The sequence below is a fragment of the Pristiophorus japonicus genome, chromosome 13, assembly GCF_044704955.1.
Source record: "Pristiophorus japonicus isolate sPriJap1 chromosome 13, sPriJap1.hap1, whole genome shotgun sequence".
In the NCBI taxonomy this organism is placed as follows: Eukaryota; Metazoa; Chordata; class Chondrichthyes; family Pristiophoridae; genus Pristiophorus; species Pristiophorus japonicus.
Genome location: NC_091989.1, coordinates 26,071,383 through 26,085,282, shown reverse-complemented (window position 1 = coordinate 26,085,282; position 13,900 = coordinate 26,071,383). Strand labels below are relative to the sequence as shown.

The 13,900-nt window shown below is 49.9% G+C and overlaps 1 protein-coding gene and 1 pseudogene across 1 annotated transcript in view; both read left to right on the top strand.

Annotated features, from left to right (window-relative positions):
- The window catches only part of shank3a (SH3 and multiple ankyrin repeat domains 3a), a 1,463,579-nt gene that overhangs the window by 654,357 nt on the left and 795,322 nt on the right, over positions 1-13,900 (top strand). The gene's annotated exons all lie outside the window — the stretch shown is intronic.
- On the top strand, positions 1,243-8,321 carry LOC139279036 (major histocompatibility complex class I-related gene protein-like; annotated as a pseudogene).

Genomic DNA, 13,900 nt, shown 5'->3' with positions numbered 1-13,900 from the left:
GACGGCAACACGGGTGGGGTGGAAACCCTTTTCCGCCGCTCTCGGCCCGGGAGGCAATTTCTGATGGATCGGCCCATCCGCCTGCCCCCGGTCGAAAAGGCCTTACCGCCCCATTATAATTTGACCTTGAGGAGAGAGGCAATTTCGGCCCCATGGTGTCCTTGCCTTTTGCCTATGTTTTTAATTCCCTGCAGATATCCTAATATTCCAAGACAATGGCAGTCACATATGACCTTGCTAGTTCTGTTCCCACAGCCAAGCTGTCTATTTTTATTAATAAGTTTGCTGAGAAGCACTTTTAAAATGTTGGTCAAGAGAGGCCCAACACCCGCGTTTCTTCCATTTTAACAACTAACCGCTTCTACCCAAGGCATATTACACTAGTATTAAAAGCATGATTAATCAAGCATCATTGTGCATTGCCTATCAGTACACATTACAAACAATACAAACTTAAGACTATAACTAATAATACTTACTTCATTTACTCTAGTCAGGGAGACTCCGAAATTAAGATTTCCCCCTTTCTCACAGTCCACTCCATTGAGGGGGAGGAGCAACCTTCGACCCCTCATACAGATTCAGTTCGGTTCCAGTTCTGCCCCCACCTGGGGTATCCTCTGTTCATTGGCCCTTATTTTGTCCTCACCTCGCCCGAGGTCTCCTCTACATTGCTTCGGATTTTCATCCATCATTAATTCGTTAGTGCAGTTAGTCATGATTATAGATACACATTTGGCTTATGCATCAAAGTAAAATGTTCTTCCTTCACTTAATTTCGTTCCAGAGTTGAGCTGCTTCCAGCAGTCCACTGCAATTCTTAAGCTGTTTTAACATCTTTCTTTACTCCACGGGTTACATATATCAAATACGCTATCATTACAAGTTGGAGAACTATCAGAGTGTGTGAATTAATACGAACCCAAGGGTGTGCTGATATATTAAGCTAGTGGAAATAGTTTCTCCTTATTTGCTCTATCAAAACCCTTCATAATTTTGAACACCTCTATTAAATCTCCCCTTAACCTTCTCTACTCTAAGCAGAACACCCCCAGCTTCACGTACCTCACCACATAACTAAAGACTCTCATCCCTGGTACCATTCTAGTTAATCTCCTCTGCACCCACGCCAAGGCCTTGACATCCTTCCTAAAATGTGGTTCCCAGAATTAGACACAGTATCCAACTGGGACCTAACCAGTGGCTTATCCAAGCCCCAGGACACAGATCATTGATGGGAAAATGGAGGGTTCGCAATCCTGGAGAGCTTTCTACATGTCACTGTCAGGAGCGGCCGAGGTGTCGGAGTTCGTGGCGGTGAATTTGGTCAACGATCTCCGCATCAGAGTCTACGACAGCGCCGTGGGGAAGTTTGTCCCGTGGCAGGAGTGGTTGGAGGAGAGCCAGGATGTGTAGTACTGGGAGGAAGAGACACAGAAACTGCGGGGCTGGGAGCAGATTCAGAAGACCAATATTAGGACCCTGAGCACCCGGACCAACCAGACTGGCGGGATCCACACGCTGCAAATGCCATACGGCTGTAAGCTGCAGGGTGACGGCACCAACCGCGGGTTCCATATCGAAGGCTGGGACGCGTGATACAGCATCGCGTTGGACAAGGAGCACCTGGTGTGGGTGGCAGTGCTGCAGTGCGAAGAGACGGCCAAGCGCAAGTGGGACCAGGACAGAGCCGGCAACCAGTGAAAGAAGGGTTACCTGGAGCAGATCTGCATCAAGTGGCTGAGGAAATACCTGAAGGCCGGAGAGAGAGAACTGAGACCCGTTGCTCCTCAAATGTTTCCTCTGTGAACAATGCGTCAAATATTAAACTGACCCAACTCTCCTGCCTTGTCACGGGTATTTACCCTCGTGATATCAAAGTTACCCTCCTGAGAAATGGCAAGCCGCTCGTAGACACAGAATCCTGTGGCATCCTGTCCAAGCATGACTGCACCTACCAGCTCACGAGATGGGCTAAGAACGAGCTCGAGGATAAAACCACCTATTCCTGTCAATATGAGCAGTTCGACAAAGCAGGAGTGAAGATCAAAGACTGGGACCGGACGTTCCGAGTGACTAGGATCTCCACAGGGAACAAATCTCGGTTTGATTGTTGAAATTGTGATTGCCGCTGCTGCCCTGATTGCTCTTGTCATTGGTGGCATTATGTGGAAGAGGGGTGGAAGAGAGAAAAAATCTGGTTACAGCCCAGCAAACTCTGCTGAAAAAAGGAGAATCATCCTCGAACTCATCAGCCCCGGCCTGAGGCTGATCCTGAAGTGAAGTTCCCTGTGTAAGATTTTTAAATCTCTGGCATTAAATTGACAGCAAGACCAATTCTTTTAAAACAATTTGAAATAGCTTATTAAACACACACACACACATGCACATCTATCAACAGTCATCAGCTATCTTATGGATCTACTTAGTTACAACAGATACAATTATGTTATAATAATCATTTATAAAAAGGTATAAAAAAGTATAAAAAGGTATAAAAAGGTATACCTCACTTCCCTCTGCCAAAGCACACGGCCTACTTCTTGGTCTGTAGAGGAAGGCCCTGCTTTTGCCGTGTGCTTAAGAAAAGAGAGACCCAGCAATCTTTGGCTTGGTGCGTCTATTTGTACTGCCAAACTGGCCGCCTTGTCTCTGATTGGCTCACTAATATAACTTGACTTATTGCTTATTGGTCCCCTTAGAGGATAAGCCACACCCTGAAGTTCCTCTGTAATGTGTAACTGGAACCACCCAGCCCAAGTTCTGACTGACTTTCCAATTTGTAATTCGATCCATTTTGACTTCAGAAGCCACAGAGGATAGATCTCCCCAAAAGCCACCATGTTCCAACCAAAGTCCCTTACCCCAGCACAAGTGCATCCCTCCTCCAGCTGAAGTCCCTTACCCCAGCACAAGTGCATCCCTCCCCCAGCCGAAGTCCCTTACACCGGCGCAAGTGCTGCCTCCGCAAGCAGATGGCCCTTACCCCAGCACATGTGCTGCTTCCCCCAGCCGAAGTCCTTTACCCCAGCACAAGTGCTGCCCCACCCAGCTGAAGTCCCTTACCCCAACGCAAGTGCATGACCTTACCCCCCGCCTGCCATAGATGGGGCATTGTGTGCGGATTGTTAAAAGGTTTATTGGGTACGAAGTGAATAGTGAGTGTCATGACTTCAGGGTTTCATCCACTCCAACGATGTCCCTTGTAACACACGCACCGAGCTTTCCGAGGAGTCGAGTATGGGTGTAAAGGGGGTTGGAAGAACCTCTCTCTCTTCCAATCCCCTCCCCACCCGCCCTGTGTCTCTCTCGCCACCCCCCCGCCTCCCCATGTCTCTCTCTTCCCCCCGTCCCAAGCTCTCTCTCTCTCTCGCTCTCCCCCCAGGCTCTCTCTCTCTCTCCACCCCCCCGCCCCCCCAAGCTCTCTCCCTCTCTTCTCCACCCCCGGCTCTCCCTCCCTCTGTCCCTCTCCTCAATCTTTCTCTCTCTGTCTCCCTCTGCGCCCCCCCCCCCCGGCTCTCTCTGTTCCCCCCCACCCCCCTCAGGCTCGCTCTCTCTCTACATCTCTCTCTCTTCCCCTCCCCCCCAAGCTCTCTCTCTCTCACCCCCACCCCCAGGCTCTCTCTCTCGACCCCCGACCCCCCCCCACCGGCTCTCTCTCTCCCTCCCCCGAGGTTCTCTCACCCCCTCCCACTCCCGGCTCTCTCTCCCTACCCCCGGCCGCCCGCCACCGCCACCGCTCTTCCCCCGCCACCGCTTGGGGCTCGCGGGAGGCTCGGGGCTCACAGGAGGCTCGGGGCTCAGAGGGAGGCCCGGTCGGCCGGAGGAGCAACAGTTCAGTCGAAGAACCCGTGGAGCAACAACGTGGTCGGACTGATCGCAGGGTCCCACATCCGGTTCGGGGCCCCACTTCCGGTTACGATTTCGGGCGGGTGGCATAGGGGGCAGAATCTCAAGAGGACGCAAGCGCAGAAGGACAGAAAAAGTGCAGTACAAATAGTCAGTCCCTTTTTATATCCCTTAAGACCATTGTTTCTGAGAAAGCCTCAGGATTGGGTATTGTTTCCAGGACAATTCCTGATTGGCTTCTCCTCATACATGTGTCTGTCTGGAGGCCCGGTGCCATTCCTAGATTAGGTTCGTGGCTTTCCAATTGACACCTTTTCTAGTTTGGTGAGTTTCAAAGCCATGCTTCCTTTATTGCTTGAGCTCTGCCCAGCCAGAGGAGACATGAACTTGGGGAAGTTATCCATTTTGTTTCGTTCGAAACTGCAGCCTTTCTGTATAATCTACACCTTTAACATTTATATATGTGGTGTCCCTGCAACTTACTACAAATTCACACGAGGCATGTACTGCAGACACAGTCACTATGTGACCTTAACCTTTATTCCCAGGACCAAGGAGTGCTGACCCTGGGTGGGACCTCCCCTTTTATACCTGGAAACCCAGGTGAGGAGTGTCTCCCACAAGTTCACCCCCTGTGGTCAGTGTACAGGAGTTGCATGAAGGTTACAGTTACATGAAGAGTACCGTTGCATGATGGTTACATACATGACATCACCACCCCCTTACGTCATTTTGTGTCAAAGGTTAAGTCTTTCAGGTGGTCGACGCTCTCTCGTGGAGCGCCGCAGTTGTGGCTCTGGTGGCTGAGCTTTGGCATGCGTCTCTGTCACCTGAGGTGATTCCGGCCTGTCCGGGCTGGCCGCAGGGACTGTGCATACTGTGGACTGTCCTTGTTGCTCGTCCACTAGCAGTGGTGTGGGTGACATCTCATGCTCTTCTTCAGGTTCCTCCGTGTCTATGCTGAACCTTTTCTTTACTTGGTCCAAGTGTTTGCGGCATATCTGCCCATTGTTTAGTCTGACCACTATAACCCTATTTCCTCCTTTGCCAATTACTGTGCCCTCAAGCCACTTGGATCCCAAAGCATGGTTAAGAACAAATACCGGGTCATCCATTTCTATGCACCTCCCCCTTGAGTTTCGATCATGGAACTTGGTTTGGGACTGGCGCTTGCCCTCAACAATGTCTGCCAGGTCTGCGTGAATAAGGGACAGCTGCGTTTTAAGCGTGCGTTTCATGAGGAGTTCCGCTGGCGAGACTCCTGTGAGTGAGTGCGGGCGGGACCTGTAGGCCAGCAGGAGGCGCGATAGACGGTACTGAAGGGATGTTTCTTGGATGCGTAGCATGCCCTGTTTTATGACTTGGACCGCGCATTCCGCCTGGCCATTGGAAGCCGGCTTGAACGGCGCTGTTCGGACGTGTTGAATGCCATTACCCGACATAAACTCTTGGAACTCATGGCTGGTGAAACACGGGCCATTGTCTCTGACCAGGATGTCCGGCAGGCCGTGGGTCACGAAAACCGTACGCAGACTCTCCACGGTGATGGACGGCGTGCACGATTTTAATATGATGCACTCGATCCATTTCGAGTATGCATCAACAACGATCAGGAACATTTTCCCCATGAACGGGCCCACATAGTCTACGTGACCATGGCCTGGTGGGCCAGGGCCACGGGCTGAGTGGGTCTCCCTGGGGGCATTGCCCAGTTGGGCACACATCATGCACCTGCGAATCCAGTGTTCCAGGTCTGAGTCAATCCCCGGCCACCATACATGTGACCGGGCAATGGCCTTCATTAACACGATGCCGGGGTGCTCGCTGTGGAGTTCCCTGATGAACGTTTCCCTTCCTTTCTGGGGCATGACTACCTGGCTGCCCCATAGCAGGCAGTCGGCTTGGATGGAGAGCTCATCCATCCGTCTCTGAAACGGTCTGACCTCCTCGGGGCACGCCCTGTGTGCGGGTGCCCAATCGCCAGACAGAACACATTTCTTTATCATGGATAGCAGGGGGTCCCTGTTGGTTCGGAGTTTGATTTGGCGGGCTGTGATGGGGGAGCCTGCGGTGTCAAAATCCTCTACGGCCATGACCATCTCAGTGCTCTGCTCCGACACCCCCTCGGTGGTGGCCAGTGGCAGCCTGCTGAGCACATCAGCGCAATTTTCGGTGCCTGGGCGGTGCCGTATGGTGTAGTCATACGCAGCCAGCTTGAGAGCCCATCGCTGTAAGCGGGCTGACGCATTGGCATTGACGGCCTTGCTGTCGGACAACAGGGATGTTAGCGGCTTGTGGTCCATTTCTAGCTCGAACCGTTTACCGAAAAGGTACTGGTGCATCTTTTTCACACCGTAAACACAAGCGAGTGCTTCCTTTTCGACCATGCCATATCCACGCTCTGCCTGGGAGAGTAACCTGGAGGCATAAGCCACCGGTTGGAGTCGGCCGTCATCATTACCCTACTGCAACACACACCCAACCCCGTAGGATGATGCATCGCATGTTAAAACCAGTTTTTTACAAGGGTCATACAAAGTCAACAGTCTGTTAGAACACAGCAGGTTCCTCATCTTATTGAAAGCCCGTTCTTGACAGTGCCCCCCAAAGCCATTCACAGCCTTTACGTAGGAGCATGTGTAACAGCTCCAACAATGTGCTTAAGTTCGGCAGAAAGTTCCCAAAATAGTTCAAAAGTCCCAGGAATGATCGCAACTCCGACGTGTTGCAGGACCTGGGCGCCCGGCGGATCACCTCCGTTTTTGATTCAGTGGGCCGAATCCCGTCTGCGGCAACCCTCCTGCCCAAAAACTAGACCTCTGGGGCCAAAAACACACACTTGGCCTTTTTCAGTCGCAAGCCTCCCCGGTCCAGTCGGCGTAGCACCTCCTCCAGATTGTGGAGGTGTTCCTCAGTGTCTCAACCCGTTATAAGGATGTCGTCTTGGAATACGATTGTTCCAGGAATGGATTTGAGCAAGCTTTCCATGTTTCTCTGAAAGATAGCTGCCGCCGAACGAATGCCAAACGGACACCTGTTGTAGATAAATAATCCCTTGTGCATCGTGAGGGTGATCAGAAGCTTGGATTCTTCAGCCAGTTCCTGAGTCATGTAGGCCGAAGTGAGGTCCAGCTTCGTGAACAGCTTGCCACCTGCCAGCAAAAAGGTCCTCCACTCTCGGGAGCGGGTATTGGTCTTGCAGCGACACTCGGTTGATGATGGCTTTGTAGTCGCCACAAATCCTGACCGAGCCATCTGCTTTAAGGACAGGAACGATAGGACTTGCCCAGTCGCTGAATTCAATGGCCGAAATTATACCCTCACTGAGCAGCCTGTCCAATTCACTTTCAATTTTCTTATGCATCACATACGGCACCGCTCTGGCTTTGAGGTACACTGGTCTGGCGTCCAGAGTGATGCGTATCACTACTTTGGTGCCCTTGAATGTTCCGACATCGGGTTGAAAGAGTGACCCGAATTTTTGTAGGACCTGTGAGCATGAACTTTGCTCCACCGATGAAATGGCGTGCACATCTCCCAATTTCCAATTCATCTCGGCTAGCCAACTCCTCCCCAAGAGCGCGGGGCCATTTCCCAGGACAATCCAGAGTGGCAGCCGGTTCTGTGATCCATTATGTGTTACCATCAAGTTTGCACTGTCTCGCACTGGGATGATCTCTTTGGTGTACGTCCGTAGCTGCGTGTCAATGCGTTCCAGTTTGGACATGCTAGCTCTGTGTGGCCATAGTCTCTCAAATTGTTGGGCGCTCATAAGTGACTGGCTAGCTCCCATATCCAGCTCCATGTGCACCGGGATGCCATTCAATAAAACTTTCATCATTATGGGTGGCGTTTTTGTGTATGAGCTGTGAACGTCAGCCACATGAACCCGCTGAACTTCAGCATCCATGGCTTTTCCCCAGGCATCATTCTGCATTGCAGACCCCTCGTCTGGTTCCTCTGTCTCATAGATTAGTCTCGCTACAGCCTTTTTGCACATCCTGGCCAAGTGTCCACTGACGTTACAAATCCTACAGGTATATTGCTGAAACCTGCAGCTTTTCGCAGTATGTCTACCCCCGCACCTCTAGCATTGGCTGAGATTGTTGTTAACGAAAGGACTGTTACCAGGCATTCCTCTCTGATTGTCCATTTGGTTGTTTCTAAGCACTCTGATGGTGGGTGTTAATGGTCCCATCGCGGGACGCATTGTTCCTCGTGATGGCGTGAATTGCCGATCCCCTTTCCGTTGTCCCTGTTGCGGGCCCACCCTAGAGTCTGTTGCTGCCTGGGCGGTTTCAAAATGCCCTTGCCTGCTTGCGGGGTCCCGAGCTACGTTCACCACGTTAACTCCCTGGTCCATCGCCACGTTGGGACCAGGGCTGCGCGTGTAAATTAGCTTGGTCTCCTCTTCCCCTGCCATGAAGGTCTGAGTTATCAACGCCGCCCCTTCTAAAATCAAGTCCTTGGTCTCTATGAGCTTCCTGAAAATCCCGGCATGATTAATGCCCTCAATGAAGAAATCCCTTAACATCTCCCCCCAGCAGGCATCTGTGAACTTACAGAGACTGGTCGTGCGCCACAGGTCCGCAACGAAGTCCGAGATGCTTTGTCCCGCCGGCATGTGTAGAACCGGTGCCGGGCCATGTGTACGCTGCTCGCCGGCTTGAGATGCTCACTGATCAGCTGGCTGAGCTCTTCAAAGGACTTGTCCGCTGGCTTTTGGGGTGCGAGCAGGTCTTTCATCAGCGCATACGTCTGTGGTCCGCAGCTGGTCAGTAGATGCGACTTCCGCTTGTTAGCTGCTGCCGCTCCCAGCCAGTCCTTTGTGAAAAAGCTCTGCTGGAGTCTCTCCACGAAGTCGTCCCAGTCCTCACCCACACAGTAACGTTCCTCTGTGCTACCGGTGGCCATCCTCGTGGTTCGGTGATTCCCGTTTCTTGTCGCCAAATGTGGTGTCCCTGCACCTTACTACAAATTCACACGAGGCATCTACTGCAGACACAGTCACTACGTGACCTTAACCTTTATTCCCAGGACCAAGGAGTGCTGACCCTGGGTGGGACCTCCCCTTTTATACCTGGAAACCGAGATGAGGAGTGTCTCCCACAAGTTCACCCCCTGTGGTCAGGGTGTGCATTTCTAGGGTATAAGTATAGTGTACAGGAGTTGCATGAAGGTTACAGTTACATGAAGAGTACCGTTGCATGATGGTCACACACATGACAATATATATACTAAACACATTTATTCTTACAGACTCCCTACCTTGAGGAGGAAATATCCTTATCGACTCCTCATATGGTTTATCTCCTGAGGGCTCACATATCATAAACATTGAGAGGGTTCTGATAGTTCTGCTGTTTATGTTTCAGTGAGGTGGATGACTGCTGCATAATGGGTTTTAAACTTAAAGAGAGAGAGAGAAAAGTGGATGGCCTGAGTCGGTCCCCACCTCGTAAAGTGTATGCCACACATAGGGGATTTATTATAGTACAATAATATCTCCTTCCCGTATCTTCAGTGCACTGTCGCTTCTCGAAGCACATTGATGATGTTCGTGAGTCATGCTGCAGTTCCCGCTTCTCCATCTTCCCTCGGCTTCGGTCGTGGCCAGTATTGTCCCGACAATCATAAGGATCCGTATCATGGTCTGTGGAAACGAGATCAATGTAGTTTTAACTCTTTGGCAGTTTTTAACTGATTAATGCGAAACTACTTCTTGTACTTAACGCCCTTTTACCCCGGTAACTGAATTGAATAAACCGCTGGGTTCAATCGGTTTATAATCGTATGTGGTCCCCACCACCCGGGCTCAAAGGCAGCTTCTTTTTCCCATAATTTGGAATCATTACTGAGTCTCCCACCTAATATTCAAAGGGACGTACTTTCTTGTCAAAGTACCTTTAATTTGTCTTTTTGACTTCCCCAATTTTGTGGCAACAAATCGATTAATCTGAACGGTGTGATCTACCACTTGTTCCAGCCACTTGGAACTGCATGTTTTCATTGTCAGGGGACTCATCCCTGTTAGTGTTAGCTGGCCTGGTGTTCTCATGAGCCTCCCCATCATGGCCTGATATGGGGAGACCCCTGTTGTTCTATGAGGTGTGGATCTCATTGCCATTAAGCACATTGGCAGCATGTTAGCCCATTGAGTGGGGTGGTCTGCGCACAATTTTTTTAACATTAACTTGAGGGTCCTGTTCCCCCTTTCGACCCCTCCGGATGACTGGGGGTGGTGAGCAATATGTAATTTGTGTTTTATCCCCAACATTTCCTGCAGGTGGATAAAAATTTTACTGGTAAAGTGTGAACCTTGATTGCTGTCCACTTATACTGGTACTCTCCACCTACAAAACACATGATTTAATAATATTTTGGCTGCTGTGATTGCGGTGTTGGAACGGCAGGCGAATGCTTTGATCCATTTAGTGAATTGATCCACCACCACTAGTGCATGCTGAAAATTGCCTTGCGCCTATTAAAGTGGCCCAATGAAGTCTATCTGGAGGTGAGTCCATGGCCCTTGAGGTGGGGGTGCACTTTGAAGCAAAGCTCGGTTAGTGTCTGTGGGAGGATTGTGCTGCAGGCACGGTAGGCATCGTGCCACTTATTGGTTGATTGTCTCCCTCATGGAAGGCCAACAAGCTGTGGATGCTATGTTATAGAAAGTTACCATGGCCGAATAGTGCCCTGCTGTGGGGTGGGAGTGAAGGAGGGAAAGCAGTTCCTGACCCGCCTCTGGTGGAACACACACCACCGGGCAGGTGTTTGGCTTTCTTTTGAACATCAGCAACTGCTCATTTGAGTCAGGGGCAGTGGCTACGATGGTATCGGGAGCCCAGGCTGTCGGTTGAGGAAGGGGTTTGCCTTCCTCGTGCCAGGCGCTTACAACAGCATATGACCAGTATTGCTGCTGCAGGGATTTTAAATCTAGATGATCTATTGGGGAGGCCTTGCTAACAGCATTGCAGGGCTCAACAACTATATCCTCCATCTCCCCATCAATCGCAGCGTCCTTGTCTGCTCTGTCTGCTCTGGAATTTCCCTCACTACATGGACCCCCTTTTCTATGGGCTGCTACCTTTCCTATGAAGCAGGGCTGGAATCACTGTTTAAGGTATGACCAGAGCAGGCGTAGCCAGGGCCCATGGACCAGGGCCTTACCGTCTAATGTACGATAGTCATTTTTGTGGTATGGGGCAAGGAGAGCATGGTGTTTATAGTATAGGCACTATCGGACCAAATATTCACGGGTCTATCTGAGGTTTCCTTTACAGCAGTTAGAAGGTCGGCGATTTCTGCATATTGTGAAGACTGTCTGTTGCACCTTCGCTGGATGGTTCTTTCTGGCAATACCACAGCATACCCGGTGTGAGGGAATCCTTCAATGTGATATGAGGACCCATCGCTGTAGACATCTGGGGCACCCTGTATGGGCTCTTTCTGCACAGGATGAGTCTCAAAGTTAATTAGGGGTAACAGACATTCATGCGGGTCCCCCTCACAGATCAGAAATTATGTCAGCAATGTGATAGGTTTGGAAATGGTATCAGTGACTCTTTCCATAAATTCCAATATCCATTTGCTGAGGCACTGCGAGGAAACTAGCGAATCTCCAGGTTTCATCAGTAGTTTCAGAGTTGTGTGTCTGCTGTGCAGGATTGTAACCTGTAACCCAGTAATAAAAGTAAAGTAATGTACCGACCAGGAGACGGCCAGTAGGTGGCATTCGCATGCGGTATACGTTTTTTCTGCCCCCTGCAGGATTCGAGACGCATATTCAATTGGCTGCAGTCGATCAGCTCAGGTTTGGCACAGAACTGCAATGAGGCTTTGTTCTGTGGCCCCAACCTCCAAATTAAAGGGCTGCGTGGGATCGGGAGGGATCTGAGATGTGGCCTGTACCACTGCAGTTTTTAATTTACCGGGGACTGGGTATGTCATCACCCAGCAGTTTTATCAAATCATACAGGGGCTTTGTGCACTCTGTAAAGCCTAGGATAAAGTTCCTTTAGTACCTCACCAAACCCAAGAATGATCATAGAGCTGTTTTGGAAGTGGGTAATGGCAATCGCTGTATTATCTCCACCTTGTGAGAGTCGGGGGACGATTCCTCTGGAGAAATGGATACTCCTAGAAAGGTGACCCGTTCTTTTACTAATTGAGCCTTACAGGGATTCACCTTTAGTCCCGCCTGAGCCAACAATGTCAACAGTTCGTGCAAAAGAGACAGATGCTCCTCCACGCTATTGGTTGCCAGTAGTAGGTCGTCTACGTACTGCAGCAAGCAGGTAGAGCGGGAAAAGTCTTTTAAAATTGCAGCCAGTCTTTTGTGGAAGATCGGCGGGGCATTGTGGAACCCCTGAGGCAGGCATGTCCAGGTGTACCTTTGGTCCTCAAATGTGAACGCAAATTTGTACTGGTCTTCTCTTTTAACAGGGTTACTCCAGAATCCATTGGCAATGTCGAGGGTCGAGAAGTACTTGGAACCAGCAGGAATTTGAGATAATATGGTGGGAATTTCTCTTACTACCAGTGAGCAGGCTGGTGTTACAGAATTTAACTTTCTGTAATCAATAGTCAGTCACCAGCGATTATCAGGCTTTTTAACCAGCCATGTGGATGAATTGATCGTGAAAGTCCCTGTCCTAACAATACCCTGCTCAACTAGGGATTTTATGGTGTCTCGGATGTAAGGGTGACTCTCCCTTTGGATGGGGTACTGTTTAGTGAATGAATGGGTGGGGTCCCTCAATAGACTCTTCGCCTGCCATTTTTCCAGTCATGTGGTGAACATGGCTAGGTGTTCCTGAATTAATTTTGCCACAGCTTCATTTTCGCTCCCCAGAGGGTCATACTCAGATGGCTTTTTACTAGCAAAAACCAAGTGAGCATCTGAAATTTCTATCACTCTCGCATTATCTCTGAATCCCATCCAAATACAATCCCAATTGTAATCTGTCACCGCGCCATGCTGATCCAACACATCATTCTTTACAATTCCCTTTCCATCGGGGCTGGTCATCAGCATCGGTGCTGGGATCTTACAGGTGAGACCTCCCAACTGAAGTTCAGTGGCCTTCTGTGTATACGCGGTGGTTGTATCACCATTAAACACTTTAAGGGTCATACAACCCTTGCTCGTCTCTGTCAATGTAACCCCACTTTTTAAAAAAGGAGGGAGAGAGAAAACAGGGAATTATAGACCGGTCAGCCTGACATCGGTAGTGGGTAAAATGATGGAATCAATTATTAAGGATGTCGTAGCAGCGCATTTGGAAAGAGGTGACATGATAGATCCAAGTCAGCATGTATTTGTGAAAGGGAAATCATGCTTGACAAATCTTCTGGAATTTTTTGAGGATGTTTCCAGTAGAGTGGACAAGGGAGAACCAGTTGAAGTGGTTTATTTGGACTTTCAGAAGGCTTTTGACAAGGTCCACACAAGAGATTAATGTGCAAAGTTAAAGCACATGGGATTGGGGGTAGTGTGCTGACGTGGATTGAGAACTGGTTGTCAGACAGGAAGCAAAGAGTAGGAGTAAATGGGTACTTTTCAGAATGGCAGGCAGTGACTAGTGGGGTACCGCAAGGTTCTGTGCTGGGGCCCCAGCTGTTTACATTGTACATTAATGATTTAGGTGAGGGGATTAAATGTAGTATCTCCAAATTTGCGGATGACACTAAGTTAGGTGGCAGTGTGAGCTGCGAGGAGGATGCTATGAGGCTGCAGAGTGACTTGGATAGGTTAGGCGAGTGGGCAAATGCATGGCAGATGAAGTATAATGTGAATAAATGTGAGGTTATCCACTTTGGTGGTAAAAACAGAGAGTCAGACTATTATCTGAATGGTGACAGATTAGGAAAAGGGGAGGTGCAATGAGACCTGGGTGTCATGGTACATCAGTCATTGAAGGTTGGCATGCAGGTACAGCAGGCGGTTAAGAAAGCAAATGGCATGTTGGCCTTCATAGCGAGGGAATTTGAGTACAGGGGCAGGGAGGTGTTACTACAGTTGTACAGGGCCTTGGTGAGGCCACACCTG